Raw genomic sequence first — 17,304 nt, forward strand, 5'->3', positions numbered from 1 at the left:
AAACCCTATGATCTATTTGACACATAAATGGGTATAGATGACTAACCAGCTATCCGTCATCGTTGGAGTCGTCGCTGGAGTGGTCGTCAGAGTCATCGCCGGAGTGGTCGTCGGAGTCGTCACCGGGGTCGTCACTAGAGATGGTGTGGAACTCCTCCTCCGGCTGTGGAAGCTCGACGTTGTCGACGACGTCAAGGTGCATCGATAACTCACCGGCGGTGATGCCAACCTCTGTCTCCATCTCCATGCTGTGCTCCGGTGCTTTAGCAGCCCCGGCATCGCCACTCCCTCTGATGGGGCGTTTCGGCGGCATCCTCATACACTGATAGCTTTGAGGACTGAGAGTGGCATCGAGGATGCAAGCAGAGAGAGCATTGTGTGTGTGGCGAGGATGGGGGTGCGGCCGCTCATGCGCACAATTAATATGGAGTAGTGGGAGTTGTGGGAGAGAGGCGGGTGGCGGTCAAACCGATGGCTCGCCTCCCAGGTGAGCTTGCGCACCGGACTGCTGGCGTGCATACCAAATTTCACACAGCTACTCGCATGCCTCCCGATGACACTATGCAGCGAGCACGCCTCCGTCAATTCACACCAATGCACGCACGCCTCCCCGTCTGCCTGCGCGGCGGACTGCTCGCATGCGTACCGTCAACTCATGCCTGCTCGCACAGCACACTGGTCGCGCGGTGGCACGTATATTGTTTTTCTATTCGGATGATTAATGTTGTCGCTTTATTGCTTAACCGAAGCATGGCATGTATCCATTGTTGGTCTAACACTCACAGTTTGAATAAATAATCTGGTTGGGATATTGGTTCTCAATTATTAATAATCTCCCATTTGTAATTAGATAAAGATTACATCAAAACTGGTCTCAAGTTTGACAAAAAAGTACAATGCGACTTTGTATTGGTGTCCATATGACAAAACGATAAGTTTCATGAACTTCAAATAACTTTTGGATGTACTAGAATTTAAAATTCAAGATTCTCTGTTTCAAATTTGTTGCACAGGGAGTAAACATGCACCCAGTGAGACACATGTGTTTTTGCAATCCATTTAGGTGCACTGTCACATGTGCATGTAGCTCAAATATGATTTTTGCACAATATACCCGTAGAAAATCAATCAATTAATGTGCTAAAACGTCTTAATGATCTCTGTGATTTTTTTGAAATTAAAAGGTCCCTCCTTTGGTAACGTATGTTCACCACGGGATAATTAATTTAACATGCATTGTAGTTGCTGTGGATTCGCGGTGTGTGTGTGGGTGTGTGCGTCTGGGGGTGGTGGGTGGCTCGCAGTACACTACGAGTTGTGAGCCACCGTGTGGGTTGGCCGTTTTGTTAGGCAGGTTGATGCCACATTAGAGTCATGAAATCATTATTTAAAACATTACACAACCATTTCATACATACATATTTTGGCCACATGCAGTCGATGATTGTCCTACACAACACTCGATACTCACGTGTGACGCTTTCTATGGGCCCATGAGGTCGTTGTTCATCACTTTTACGAACAGCCGACAATGAGGTTAATTTGACCAGCAAGGTAGAATATTTTTTGTTTGTGTTATGGTGGTATATAGTACGCGTCGAAGATGTGGGAGGGGACTAGCATATATACTATACATACGCGTCCGTGAACAAGTACACCTCACTCAGTGTCGGGAAATTTTGGTTTCTGAGGCACGTGCCACATCAAAATTGTGAAATTAGCTATTCAAACATCACACAACACCTCTTTGGGCCACATGCATGCACGCAGTGGTTATCCTAGCTAGGACACTCATGTGTGACGCTTCCATATGTGGGCCCACGAGGCCATCGTCAATGCATGCATGCATCACTTTGACCTACATCAGGAGAGGATAATTAATTTCACCATTGATGATGATTCTTTTGGGTTGTACATATTATGGCAGGAGCATATAGTATGCGGTGAAGAGGGGGGAAGGGGGGCATCATATGTATTACGCTTCATGAACCTCGCTCTGTGTGGGTGCATGGTTTACGGTTTTTGAGGCATGTGGCACATCAAAGTTGGGCTTTTTGGGTATTCAACATATATATGTTTGGCCCACATGCAAAGTGGTGGTGATTGTCCTCTCGCACCCACTTAAGCGGTTATCAGTGATATCGATGCTTTCCATCTATGGGCCCGCTTGGTCCATCACTACTTTTTGCCTTACAACAAGAGAGGTTAATTTGACTTAGGAGGGGTGTCAGTGTCAAAACCGGCGGATATCGGGTAGGGGGTCCCGAACTGTGCGTCTAAGGCGGATGGTAACAGGAGGCAGGGGACACGATCTTTACCCAGGTTTGGGCCCCCCTACTCGAGATCTGCCGGTTTTGACATCGACATTGGTGCTTTCATTGAGAGTTCCACTGTGTCATCACCATAAAGGCTTGATGGCTCCTTCGATCATCGCTAGCGATGTGGTCCAGGGTGAGGCTTTCCTCCCCGGACAGATCTTCGTATTCGGCGGCTTTGCACTGCGGGCCAATTCGCTTGGCCATCTGGAGCAGATTGAGAGCTACGCCCCTGGCCATCAAGTCAGATTTGGAAACTTGACTTACACGGCCGATATCCGCGGAGACTTGATCTTCGACGGATTCGAGCCCATGCCAGATGCGCCGCGCAGTCACGACAAGAAAGACATAACTCTATCATCAGACAATGTTCGGGAGATCGCATCCGCAGCTACTCCGGCCTTTAATCTGGAGCAAGTCGCGCCATTCGAGAGCGGAGGGATGGACCCGCCATGGAGGTCGCACTCTCAGTGGCGATAGAGCCGGACACTGACTTCACCTCGTACGAGAGTCATGTCGCCGAACCACTGGATTTATCCCCGGCCACGGACTCCGAGCCGCCTGTCGAAACCGACGGGGCACCGATCATGGAGTTCACCTCCGCGGATATCTTTCAGCACTCACCTTTCGGAGATGTGCTAAATTCATTAAGGTCTCTCTCCCTGTCAGGAGAACCCTAGCCGAACTATGTCCGGCTAGAATGGGATGCTTCCCTCCCACCACCCACTTAGTAGCCACTGTTGATGACTCAACCGACATGCTCGACTTCGACTCCGAAGACATCAACGGTATGGACGACGATGCAGGAGACGAACCGGAACCACCGCCCACAGGGCGCTGGACCTCTACTTCATCACATGACATATACATGGTGGACACCCCCAACGAAGCCAATGGCAATGAGAAAGCGAAGGATGACCCCTCCAAGAAGCAACCCAAGCGCCAACGTCAGCGGTGCCGCTCTAAGTCCGCCATACCAAAACAGTGATAATAATAGTCCACGCGACTCTGGAAGAGACGACAACTGCACCACCCCGGTGGAAGAAAATGATCAAGATGCAAACTGCAAACATAGTACGGATTCGACATCCGAACACGATGACGCCAAAGATAAGCCTCATCAATCCCCGTCTAGGGAAGAAAACAATCCGGACGAAGATGCACCCATCATCCCAGAAACACACTTGGAGCAAGAGAACCTCCGCAGAAGGCTTACTGCCACAGCGAGAAGCCTGAAGAAACAGAAGCAAAGGCTCAAGGTCGCACAAGATACACTCAACAGCAAGTGGAACAAAGTAACAAAGTATGGTGGAAGTTACCATCCAAATAGCTATCCAAAGCGCAAGCTATTACCGGAATTCGACGATGAGGCCTTAGAGCCCATACAGCCGAAAAGTGATACGGCCAACCGGCCGGATCCACCACCCCGCGAACGCGATAGAGCGGCTAACAAAGTCACGCATAAGTCAACACACATTCTACGTGAGAACTTGCGTAAAAACTCCGGCGCGACCAGATCTATCTATGGATCTAGGAAGCGCGCTACGGTACACAACCAACACCGAATACTACAACCATCTGAACACTATGGCGCATCCCAATACAGGGGTGCCGCACACCCACTATGTTTCACAAATGAGGTGCTAGATCGTGAATTCCCAGAGGGATTCAAACCGGTGAACATAGAGGCGTACAACGGAACCACAGACCCGGGAGTCTGGATAGAGGACTTCATCCTCCATATTCATATGGCTCATGGAGACGATCTCCATGCCATTAAATACTTGCTCCTCAAGCTTAGAGGGCCAGCTAGGCACTGGCTGAAAAGCTTCCCCGAAAACTCAATTGGAAGTTGGGAGGAGCTCGAGGACGCTTTCTGGGCCAATTTTCAAGGGACTTATGTCCGACCTCCGGATGCAGACAATTTAAGTCATATAATCCAATAGTCCGGAGAGTTCGCCCAAAAGCTTTGGAACAGGTTCCTCACCAAGAAGAACCAAATAGTTGACTGTCCGGACGCCGAAGCCTTAGCAGCTTTTAAACACAGCGTCCGAGACGAATGGCTCCCCAGACACCTCGGTCAAGAAAAACCGAGAACAATGGCAGCCCTAACAAGCCTCATGACCCGCTTTTGTGCGAGCGAGGACAGCTGGTTGGCCCGTAGCAGCACCAGCAACCCAAGCACATCCGAAGTAAGGGATGGCAATGGTAAACCATGACGCAACAAAAACAAGCGTCGAAATAAAGAAGGTAGCCCAGATAACACGGCGGCAAACGCCGGATTCAGGGGAGCCCGACCAAGTTAGTGGAAAAATCCTTTCAAAGGGAGCAGAGAAGGACAATCTGGCCTAAACAAAATTCTTGACAAACTCTGTCAGATTCACGGCACCCCAGACAAACCTGCAAATCATACCCACAGAGAATGTTGGGTTTTCAAGTAGGCTGGTAAGCTAAACGCCGAACACAAAGGGGGAGAGACACCAAGAGACGACGAGGATGAACCTCGTCAGCAAAGCGCCGGAGGACAAAAAAAGTTCCCACCAGAGGTTAAAACAGTAAACGTGATCCATGTGACAAAGAGGAGAAGCAATCACGCACTCCGATGCGCATGCGCCATAGAGACCGTCACCCTTAGGTCCAGCCCCTGGTTGGCCCATCCGATCACTTTTGATTGTAGGGATCACGATACACATATCTGGCGCGAAGGACTGACGGCCTTGGTGTTAGACCCAATAATAAACGGGTACCATTTCACAAGGGTCCTCATGGACGGCGGCAGTGATCTAAATCTGATATATCAGGATACAGTCCGCAAAATGGGGATAGACCCGGCACAAATAAGCCACAGTAATACTACCTTCAAGGGAGTAATACCAAGCCAAGAGGCCCACTGCACGGGCTCTCTACTACTAGAGGTGGTATTCAGTTCTCCCGATAACTTCTGAAGTGAAACGTTAACTTTTCACATCGCTCCATTCCGAAGTGATTTTCAAGCACTAGTCGGAAGGGAGGCTTTCGCTCATTTTAATGCAATACCGCATTATGCTTTTCTCAAGCTCAAGATGCCCGGTCCACGAGGCGTCATTACAGTTAGCAGAAACACCAACTGTTCTTTACGTACGGAAGAGGACGCGGCGGCTCTAACAGCCGCACACTAGACGGCCTCACCAACTAGAAAAAATGGCAGGTTGTCAAGACCACGGACACGGTTAGACGAGTCCGGCGTTCCATCATACATGCATGAGATTAGTTTTCGAACCCTCATAAAACGATACCAGGGGCTTCCCGCGTGTAATCAGGGCCAGCCCGGCCCAACTAGGCCTCTCTGGAATTTTGGTCATTCATTCTTCTTTTTGGCACGGCAACTTTCACCTAAGTTCTTTCCTTTTGCAGGTGACAATCGTGCTACACCCATCCAGGACACGGCACAACAGAGACACAGGCGCAGACGTGCAGTAGGGACCCGCCCAAAGGTTTCTTTTTAGATTAAGGCCCTGCGTAAACCTTTTTACTGTCTCTTGTTGCTCACATCCTCCGGATACTCCACACAACCGAGAAGGATGCCGGCGTTATTGGCATGTGGCCACGCCAGGATTTTGCACGTACCTGGACACATGGGCTTTCTTATAAAGGGCATTGTTTAGCCCGGTATATGTTATAAAGACTAAACACCTTAGGGAGTATTCGACATCGCGAGTTTGGCCCTATATGCATCAGCTCCGGATCATGTCTTTGGTCAAATGTTGGGTTTGCCCAGCTCCCACATTTTGGTACCTTACGTTCCGTTATATCGGCTAAGGTAGCACTGGGAGAACTACTGCGATTGTGCCCTGGTTCATCCGGATGAGCACCTCAGTGGAGAAAGCCGAAAACTGACTGTCATGATATAACGAGAGACTGGTCAACCACTCGATGACTAATCAGAATCTTCGGGATTCCTCCGCATTAACAAAGGGCCGTTTCCCGGTCACGTACGTACGCGCCCCGTATTCGGGCGAGTGCAAAAGTACCAGGGGCTATATAGTAGCCCCACTATCAAACTCCTATGGCTAAGTGAAAGTGTTAAAGCAATATAGTCCGATTGCCTCGTTCGCTACGCTATCACCTCCTTGACGGACCAAGACGTTGGATCAAGTGTGGATATGCATCTTTTGTGAACACCCTCGCATTATATGCGTGGGGGCGGAAGCCGACGACTGCAAACTTTCAGGTTATATACATATATACATATATACATAAACGGCCGCACAGGAGGCATCATAGTACTTTCAGGCAAAAGTATAAATATAGCCTTGATTAATTTAGAAAAACATTGTTTGTACAATGGGACTACATGTCACTGGAAAATAATATTCTTCGAGCACTGAGCCTCTATCGAACGAGCGCCTTCAAGGACTTCTTCAAAGTAGTGCTCGGCAGCCACTCGGCCTATGGCCGAACCCTATGCTGCAGCAGTGGTGGCCTCCATCTCCGCCCAGTATGTTTTGACACGGGCAAGGGCCATCCGCGCACCTTCTATGCACGCCGATCTCTTTACAACATCGATGTGTGGCACAGCATAAAGGAATTGTTGCACTAAGCTAAAATAGCTATTCGGCCTTGGCCCTCCCGGCCACAGGTGATCCATAACGGACCTCATGGCATGTCCGGACAACCTATGGACCTCGGCCCAACCGGCCAATCGCTCATTCAGCAGCAGCAGATGGACTAGAGCATGAAACTGTGACCAGAACAGCTTTTCCACTTCGGGACCTTTCTGATCCTTGAAGTACTCGGCTGCATCAGCAGAACTTGCAGCCAAATCCATGTACGCGTCCACAGAACTCCATAGCCGGTCCAGAGGACCATACTTCAGATCTCTGAACTTAGTCCGCAACAAGAAGGGCTTCCCAGACACGATATCTGCAGCTTGATTCAGCTCCTCCTTTGTCGCTCTAATTTTGGAGCGGGCTTCCTTGGTAGCCACCCGGGCCTTCTCCGGGTCCGTCGCCTTCGCCCGGTTTTCTTCTTCAAGAAGCCGGTAACGATCAGCAGCATCCTTTAACTCTACAGCCATCTTGGCTATTTTTTCCTTGCTCTCGCAATGCGCGGCCTATTCGGCCCTTAACTCTGCGGCCGCCTTTAAGGCGGCCGCATTGCTACTCCTTGCATGCTCCTTGGCTCGGGCAAGCTTCGCCCGAAGGGTCTCCACGATGGCAGCTCCATCTGCAGTCACAACATATTAAAGGTATTGGCATCATGCTTCTCTTATTATGTGACGATCACCAGAAAAATCACTCACCCTGTGCCTCGTCAAGTCGCTTGTTGACAAGCACGATGTCGGTATCTGCCGGATCCAGTTGCCGCTTTAGTTCGACAAACCCATCAGTCTGGCTAGCCACCGGAGTTCTACCACCTGCACATAAAGGCGGTCTGGTTATTACCTGGGAATATGATCCTCTGTTTGCCGCCGTTCTCGACGACAACCAGAGTCTCGGGGGCTACTATCTGCATGGGCATACCTAACGTATGCGGTACTGTTAAAGGCATACATTATTTCACGTACCTCGAAGCCTTTCAGCAGACTCATAAAAGCTTCGTGCAAACCGCTTTCAGCAGATGAAATCCTTTCAATTACCATACCCATTAGCGTATGATGCGCTTCCGAGACGACAGCTTGCCCCAGAAGATCCTTCAGCGCGTCCGACCGCACACTGTATGGACCCTTGCTGTCGCTCTCCTCAGGAGCCGGATACTGGGGATCCCGGGCAGCCAAAGGGTTATCCCCTGGCCCTAGTGGATCCGGAGGTACCCTTCGCGACGACACTTCAAGGTTGCCCACTTCTTGAGCTGGGGAGTCCGGCGGAGGCGTTTCACTCTCCATCATCTCCGGAAGAAGATCCCCCAAAGATGAACTCTGTTGAGAAGGGTTGCGATCCGGACTGCAATTTATAAGCATTGGTTATTGTTCTCGGACGTAAGGTAGGATATCTTCACTATTAAGTACTTTTTTGATTACTTATAGCTCGGTAGAGGGCTGATCCCCGCGCGGACATTGTGCGGCAAGAATACCCTCTGAGGCAGGACCCTCTGGCGGAGATTTCTTCTCCCGTTTTAAAACCTTAGTTTCCGGATTTTCAGAGGTAGTCCTCTTCCTTCCCCGGGGAGAGAGAATGTCAGATTCTTCCCCTTGGTTATCCTCCCTCGTGGAGGCGCTCATTCCCTCGATTGGAATAGGTAGGGATGGAGGCCCGCTTTCGCCCTCTTTATGCCCCCCCTCATCTTCCTTTGAGGGCACTAGACAAGGTGCTGGCTCGAGCATCTTTTCCAGCACCGGGTTGTCCAAGCCCTCAGGAAAGGGGGCCGAACACCGGATCATCTTCGCCTTTGTTATCCAGTCCTGGTCAAAGAGCGATTCTTTAGAATGATGTCATGATAAATAAAAGGATAGTCTGTTCGGCCATGGGATTACTTACTTGGGCAGCGGGGCGGTTGCAGCTCAGGCCCACATCCTCGGTGGTGTCCGGACACTCTATTTGGGGTCCGAAGAACGATTTGTACATCTCCTCGTGCGTCATGCTGAGGAAATGCTGAATAGTGCGTGGTCCTTCCGGGTTGAATTCCCACATGCGGAGGGGGCGGTGTTTGCAGGGCTGGACTCGACGAACCAGCATAACTTGCATTACCATAACCAGACTGAAATCACCCTCGAAGAGATATCGGATACGGCTCTACAGTATTGGCACGTCCTTGGCTGGACCCCAGCTCAGCCCCCTGCTGATCCATGACATCAGTTGTGGTGGGGGGCCTGAGCGAAAGGTGGGGGCGGCTACCAATTTGGCACTTCGGGGAGCTGTGATGTAAAACCACTCCTGCTGCCACAATCCGGACACCTCTGGAAAGGAACCCTTTGGCCATGGAGCGTTAGCAATTTTGCTTATTAGAGCACCTCCGCACGCTGCGTACTGCCCCTCGACCGTCTTCGGCTTCACATCGAAGGTCTTGAGCCACAAGCCGAAGTGAGGGGTAATACAGAGGAAGGCCTCACATACGACAATAAATGACGAGATGTGAAGAAGGGAATCCGGGGCCAGATCGTGAAAATCCAGCCCGTAATAGAACATAAGACCCCTAACAAAGGGATCCAGAGCGATGCCTAGTCCTCGGAGGAAGTGGGAGACGAACACAACGCTCTTGTTGGGTTCAGGAGTAGGGACGACCTGCCCTCGGGCGGGCAGCCTATGCGGAATTTCGGCGGTCAGGTATCTGGCCTCCCTCAACTTCTTGATGTCCTCCTCCGTGACGGAGGAAGGCATCCACCGGCCTTGGCTGGATCCGGACATGATTGAAGGTCTAAAGCACCTGACCTGAGCTTTGGGTGTTAGAACTCGAGGCGGGGGAAGGATTTGATTGAGCGCGGAAGGGAAAAAAGAAAAAGCCTTGTCCCTTTATAAAGGGGGTGAATATTAGGTGTCCTCCTCGTGGCCGTTTGAGACTTACCTAAGATCTAGGAGTCATACCAACATGCACGGTTGGGTTACCCACGTTTGTATTGACGAGAATCCCGTTATAAGGGGAACACAATCTCTGCTTTGACGAGACGTGTCAAGGAAACCGCCTCGTGTTATGTGCGGGGCTGGTTGAAGAAAAACGGTTCAAATGATGATCGGGCCGTGGCGTGATGTCATGCTGTCAAAACGTGTCAGCAGATTAGATTTCTGGAAATATTATTCTCTCTACGGTGGTATGTGGAACTTATTTTGCAGGGTTGGACACTATCCTTGTATTCAAACTCTTCCGTGGTGTATTCAGAGGAGGAACCCGCCTTGCATTGCCGAAGACAACACTACACGCCGGACTCATCGTCATTGAAGCCTGGTTTAGGGGCTACTGAGGGTGTCCTGGATTAGGGGGTCTCCGGACAGCCGGACTATATCCTTTGGCCGGACTGTTGGACTATGAAGATACAAGACTGAAGACTTCGTCCCGTGTCCAGATGGGACTCTACTTGGCGTGGAAGGCAAGCTAGGCAATACGGATATGGATATCTCCTCCTTTGTAACCGACCTTGTGTAACCCTAGCCCCCTCTGGTGTCTATATAAACCGGAGGGTTTTAGTCCGTAGGACAACAGACAATCGTACCATAGGCTAGATTCTAGGGTTTAGCCTCTCTGATCTCGTGGTAGATCAACTCTTGTAATACTCATATCATCAAGAACAATCAAGCATGACGTAGGGTTTTACCTCCATCGAGAGGGCCAGAACCTGGGTAAACATCGTGTCCCCTACCTCCTGTTACCATCCGCCTTAGACGCACAGTTCGGGACCCCCTACTCGAGATCCGCAGGTTTTGACACCGACAAGGGGATTATTATTTTTGCTTGTAATACAGTATATATATAGGTCATGCTCTGGGATGACATGCATGATACAGTTTGAGCACACACACATGCATGTGTATGCATGAATCACTCCCATCAACTCGAAGTGGCTAGTACAACGACACATCATGAACCTATCTCGCTCTGTGTGGGGAGCTAGTGTATGATTTTTTACGCACGCGCCACACCAATGTTGTGAAATGGTATTCAAACATGCGTGCACGCATCACCTCCATACATATGCATGTAGTGGTTGCCTTCGAACGTTACACTCCCTCGCTTGGTTATCGGCGACAAGACTATATACTCGTGGGCCCGCGTGGAAATCCATGATCAAATTGACCAACAACAAGATAGGTTACCATGGAGGATTCTTCATTTGGTTCGTGTTATCATAGTATAGGTCATGGTGAGATTCAGACCTTAATTTTGAGCGCATATACTATGCACACATGCATGCATGAATCCCCGTCGTTGGCTTGAAGTGTGGTGTAACATACATATGCATCGTCAACCTAACCCTCACTCAGTGTGGAGATTTCTAGTTCGAAATCATGGTGCCACATCAAATTTGTTCCGTTGTTACTCAAAAACATACCTCTCCATACATAAGTTTGGACCACACGCATGCAGTGGTTGTCTTCGGGGAATAGCTACTTGCGTGATTATTGGCAAGCTAGCCCATCTCCGGGATCGCATGGACGACCATCGCTTTGACCAACAACAAGAGAGAGGTTGTACGACCAAGGTGGATTATTCTTGGTCCATTTTATGATCCATCTTGGTGAGATATGCCTCTTTGGCCCGCCGACTGGAAGTGTGTGTGGGGGGCTGCTACTTCGCACTTTGCTAGGTGAACCTCGGTTGCGGGCATGCATTCATAGCTTAGGATTCCCTTCGTGGCGACACGAGGGGGCTGCTAGCTACTTCGCACTTTGCTAGGTGAACCTCGGTTGGGGGGGCATGCATTCCATTCATGCTGACACGAGGGAGGGGGGCTGCTAGCTACTTCGCACTTTGCTAGGTGAACCTCGGTTGGGGGGGGCATGCAGTCATAGCTTAGGATTCCCTTCGTGCCGACACGAGGGAGGGGGCTGCTAGCTACTTCGCACTTTGCTAGGGTGAACCTCGGTTGGGGGGCATGCATTCATAGCTTAGGATTCCCTTCGTGCCGACACGAGGGAGGGGGCTGCTAGCTACTTCGCACTTTGCTAGGTGAACCTCGGTTGGGGGCATGCATTCATAGCTTAGGATTCCCTTCGTGCCGACACGAGGGAGGGGGCTGCTAGCTACTTCACACTTTGCTAGGTGAACCTCGGTTGGGGGGAGGGGCATGCATTCATAGCTTAGGATTCCCTTCGTGCCGACACAAGGGGGCAAGCAATGCCGTCCGCTTTGCGAGATAGGTGCCACATCGAAGTTGCATTTGGTATTTGAAAATCAAACCACCCTTTTCATACATAAAATTGGTCCACATGCAAGTGTGTTCGTGTTCTGACCCTCTCCCGTGTCATTTTTCACCAAATTTATGAACATTAGACAAGTCGGATGATGCAACAGACACGGTTCACTCAAACTAACCATGTGCCACGCCGGTGCCCCTATCACGCACACATTCGCAGAGTACATTGGGCTCCACGAGGCTCCCCCTCTCAAAAATATATGCCCCCTAGAGGGTTTTTCTGTTCCATAACACACGGTTGTTATCTTCGGACCATGTGTGATGTTTCTTGTTCCCAATCCCACCTACATCCCTAGAAAATATCTGCCCGCCTCGAGGGTTTTTTTGTTTCATAACACGCGGTTGTTATCTCCGAACCATGTGTGATGCACTATCATCAAAAATTCAAATAGCCCTGGCATTTCACTCCCGCGTACTAAAATTTTCAGTACCCGCGTCATTTCCTCAAACACCCCCCTCCACACACACACACACACACCAAAACCTCCTCGAGCATGCGCACACACACACCCCCTCCCTCGCTCAAAACCCTAGCAAGGTCCCCACCGCCGCCGCCGCAAGGCCTCCATTGTCAACATCTGCCGGTTTTCCCGTGCAGCTTACCCACTGATCTCCATACCAAGGCCGCCCTGAGTTTCTTAGATGACGCCTGCCAAACGACCCCTTTCCCACAGATCCCCATCCCCATCTCCCACTCTAGAGAGTCGCAGCCTAAGCCCGGCTACACTTCCCGTGGAGCTTGAGGAGTGACTGGCCCAGAAGAGGTGTACCGCGGTCTCTTTGCCCGACGTTGCCGAGGAAGCTGACGACCATTAGTGGCGGCATGCACTCAAGCAGCGGGCTAGAGTATGCGGGCATGTCTCGGCCACCGGCTACGACATCGAGGTCATCGATAACGATGGCCTGAGGCGGGCTATGTCACAGGTTAAGTGGCCCACCCCCAACCCCTCGGGTTCAACCGCCGTCGATCTCATCCATGGCCCCGCCGCTGATCTCCTCTGGCTCGCTGTCAACAATTTGCCATCCTACATCACCATCGAGCCCCTTTTGTCATTTCTGAAGGACGCGTTCTGCGATGCTAGCTTGGGATCCACAGCTTCCAAGTCAGACCTCATCGACGGCGACCACGAGGAGGGCACCCTCCCCAGCTCTTCCAACGGGAAAGAGCCCATCTACTCTTCCATGGGGAAAGCGCCCGTCTACGATATCAGGGAGGGCACCCTACAGCCATGCTCTTCCAAGGGGAAGGAGCCCATCTGCGACAACATGGAGCGCATCCAGGGTCCATGCTCTTCCCACGAGAACGAGCCCATCCGTGACAAGTGAGGAAACCCATGATTTGTTTTTCTGTGCCTCTTCACAGGGGGAAACCCATGATTTGTTTTTGTTAAGTCCCTTTTGTAGTGTAGTGAGAATATGTCCAGTTTTAATTGCTATATCTGGTTGTTTGCAGTATGCCTTGTTTATTTCAGTTGTTCACAATGCGATGCTCTATATGTGCAATTATTTAATGTGCAGTACATTTCATCAATCCAGTTTTAAACATACCGATAGGAATGCATATATTTGCTTGCTGCTAAGCCTGTTATAGCTAGCATATGCCTCTTTTAAAGTTTTTTGATTCTTCGGTTGTTTGTAGTTAGCATATGTCCAGTTTCAAATGCTATCTTTGGTTGTTCGTAGTATGCCATGTTTATTCCAGTTATTCACAACGTGATGTTCTATATGTGCAAGTATGAACTGTGCAGTTCAATTTCATTAGTACCAGTTTCAACAATACCACTATGAATGACTACATTTGGTTGCTGCATCTTGTAGTTAACACACCTTTCCATTTTTATTTAACAATAAACAGTGTAATTAGACCGGCACAATACCAGTTTGAATGAATATGTTTGCTTGTTGTTAAATGTTAGGCATGTTGCAGTTAACACACCTTTCCACTTGTTTTGCTTTACTAGCGTGCTTAAACCTGCACACTGAAGCTATCTTTTGGAGATTATTTTGTCTGCCATGGATAATTTTGGTTGATGTTTAGCCTGTTGTGCTTAACATGCTTCTTGATGTACCTAAACATGACAATTTTGGGAATGACTGCTGTTTTCCATTGAGGTTAGTTTCATCCCATGGCTTATATCTCTCACTGTTCAGGATATCGGTAGCTGGTACCATATAGGACGGGGGCTGATAAGGGACTAATCGGTGAATCAGACTTTTAACTGAATATATCTGCAACCCATTTATCGTTAGGTTAACTAGGGCCATATGTAATATATCTGAGGCTACATAGCAACATGCACTGTACTTAATGTCTAAATATTCAATCCTAGGCTACATAGCAACAAGGAAGAGTGTTACATTAATGTTCTAATGATGTCTAGATATACGTAGAAGAGCAGCAGCAACAACAACAACAACAACAACAACAACACAACCATGTTTGGATACTCAACTTAGCTAGAGGTTAGAGTTAGTTTCTAGCTCATGACTAACCCTGAACTAACTCCATCCAAAGAGTTGTTCAGATGGCACGGTTAGATTGACAATAAATGCACTGGGAGAACTAGCTCCAATTAGCACCTCTTGGGTTGGACAGTTTTTTGGGTGGGTTATAGATGCAACTAGCTCAAACTAGCCCTCATGTTTAGATATACTTTAGGGATATTTGAGCCCGAACTAGCTCAAACTAATTGTAACACATGGATACAGAAGCAGTTAATCAGCTGATAATTTGTAAGAATGCATTAAACTCCTTCCGGCCCATAATATAAGATGTTAATTCATCTAATATGTGAGTATATTGGATGTTATAAGATACTCTCTCCATTCCTAAATATTTGTCTTCTTAGAGATTTCAAATGGACAACCACATACGGATGTATATAGACATATTTTAGAGTGTAGATTCACTCATTTTGCTCCATATGTAGTCACTTGTTGAAATCGCTAGAAATACAAATATTTATGAACAGATGGAGTATTATAAAAGAGTGTTGTACTACATCATTGTGCAATTGCTTTTTAGCTTCTAATATTAACTTGGTGCTTTTAGGTACATATGTCATTGGTAAAGATCCGCGCTTCGACCCTTTCTGCGTATGGGGCAATGAGATATCGATGAACCAACATCAAGTGAGGAAGCTGATAAAGATTGTTAGTAAAATGGGTCCAAAGATGGCAATTAAACTATTTATTTACACTTTATCCAAGACAACAGCGAACTATAGGATGGTAAGTAAGAACTCTGCAACCTTCTTTTTTGCCCATAATGAGTTGTGTTAGATGACAATGTCTGAATCTTTTTTCTTTGCAGTGGTTACCAAAGCAGTTTACTCAAGATTACCTCTCAAACTACATGATTGGTGGGCATGCAAAGGTTAAAGTATTTCTACCAGAACATGATGATTCTCTAGATGTTTTCATGAAGACCATGAAGGATGGGCGGTAGGCCATCACAAGGGGTTGGACTAGAGTCATGTGTGCCTTCTGCATGGAGGAGGGCACAATATGGGCATTCCGCTTCACCTTGTTCAGCAACCAGAATGTATTTTGCTTCTTTCTTTATCGTCTTTAATAGTACAAGTATACAACTGTGGTTCATCATTCTTTATTTGGTTCTTATGTAATTCATGAACATATGTACCTATGAATCGAATAATTCATTGGTTGTTTGAATCTGATGGATATGAATAAAGCTATAGTATACATTCAAATTCAAATTCAAATCTGGTACAATTTGAAATAGCAGCAATTAAATTACGGTGAAATTATGCTCTCCAGGTCGTTACGACACACACGGTTGGTAAAACACAAACATTTGCGATATACACCATAATCCAACACGGTTCACACACAGGAAATGTGTGCAAGCATGCACACAGTTGCCGTTTGCAAAGCGTGTGCAATGTCAGACAATATCACAAATGGGGCGGCCAAACTAAACATTTGTGTTAGTTGCCTTATCGTACACGATCCACAACCATGAACTATTTCTGATGAAGTATGCATCGTAAACATTGCATGATAGAATAGCGTGTGCGATAATTGTTGTGTATGACGATGTTACGACGGTCCGACATTTCGTAATCATGTCCGACACTCGTACAACGATTAGCTAATCTTATTAATAGTGAAGCTTTTGGGATGGGCCGCGCGTTATACACGTTCTATAATAGTGAACCGTTTGTGATGGGCCGTGCATCATAAACGTAGCACCACGGAATATCGACTGCGATGGCAATGCGAGCAGAAACGAGTAGGAGTACCATAGGGACCCTATCCCCGACAGTTTCTCGGTCGTGTGGGAAGGACCCCTCTATCGCCGTCACTCACTAGTCCATGGTTCCAATTGCCATCGCGGAAAGGGGTTAAAATCGTTTGTATAGCACCGACACGTACTAGTGATTCTTCGGGTATACCCCCTTATTCTTTCGTAAGTACAACAGAGATCCCAAAGAAAGAATGCCTACTTCATCATGATGACCTAAAGCATAGAAATGAAGACATCATATAATGGATCGACCTCTTCGAGAAGAGCAACCAAGACCAAGAAGAATCGTTAAAATTTCGTAACCAGAACCTCCCCACCTTATGCCTCTTAAATCTTGGGACAACATTTCTTATAGTGGAGGAGAATTGTGACACCCGGATACTTAAACTACAGTGAACCTCTGCTAATGATGCCACGTCACCTCGAGTAATGTTGCTAATCTCGCGTTAGTTCGAAATCGATTCAAATTCAAATTAAAAATCAGGCAAACAACAAAAGTTTTCAAACAACGAAACTAAAATGTTTGGGTCATGCCAGATAATGCATAGGTGATTATGGCAGTGAAACCAAACTTTTATGAAATGCTTAACTTCACTAAAATGATTTAAATAGTAGAAAACCTAATTATTTAAATGCCTTTACTAATTATTAAAGTATCAAACTAAATTATTTGAGGACTAGACTTTTTGTGGCAGTGGACTAAATTGAAATACTAAATTAGATGCCAAGTATATAATTTACAAAAACTAAAACAATAGGAAACAAAGATAAAACAGAATAAAATAAAATAAAATAAAAAACAAGAAATAATAATAAAGGAAATGAACCCCCCCCTACTGGGCCGTCGCCTAGCTGGGCATCGGGCCAACCAGGTCGGCCCAGCCGCGCCCCACCCC

The sequence above is a fragment of the Triticum urartu genome, chromosome 6, assembly GCF_003073215.2.
Source record: "Triticum urartu cultivar G1812 chromosome 6, Tu2.1, whole genome shotgun sequence".
Lineage (NCBI taxonomy): Eukaryota > Viridiplantae > Streptophyta > Magnoliopsida > Poales > Poaceae > Triticum > Triticum urartu.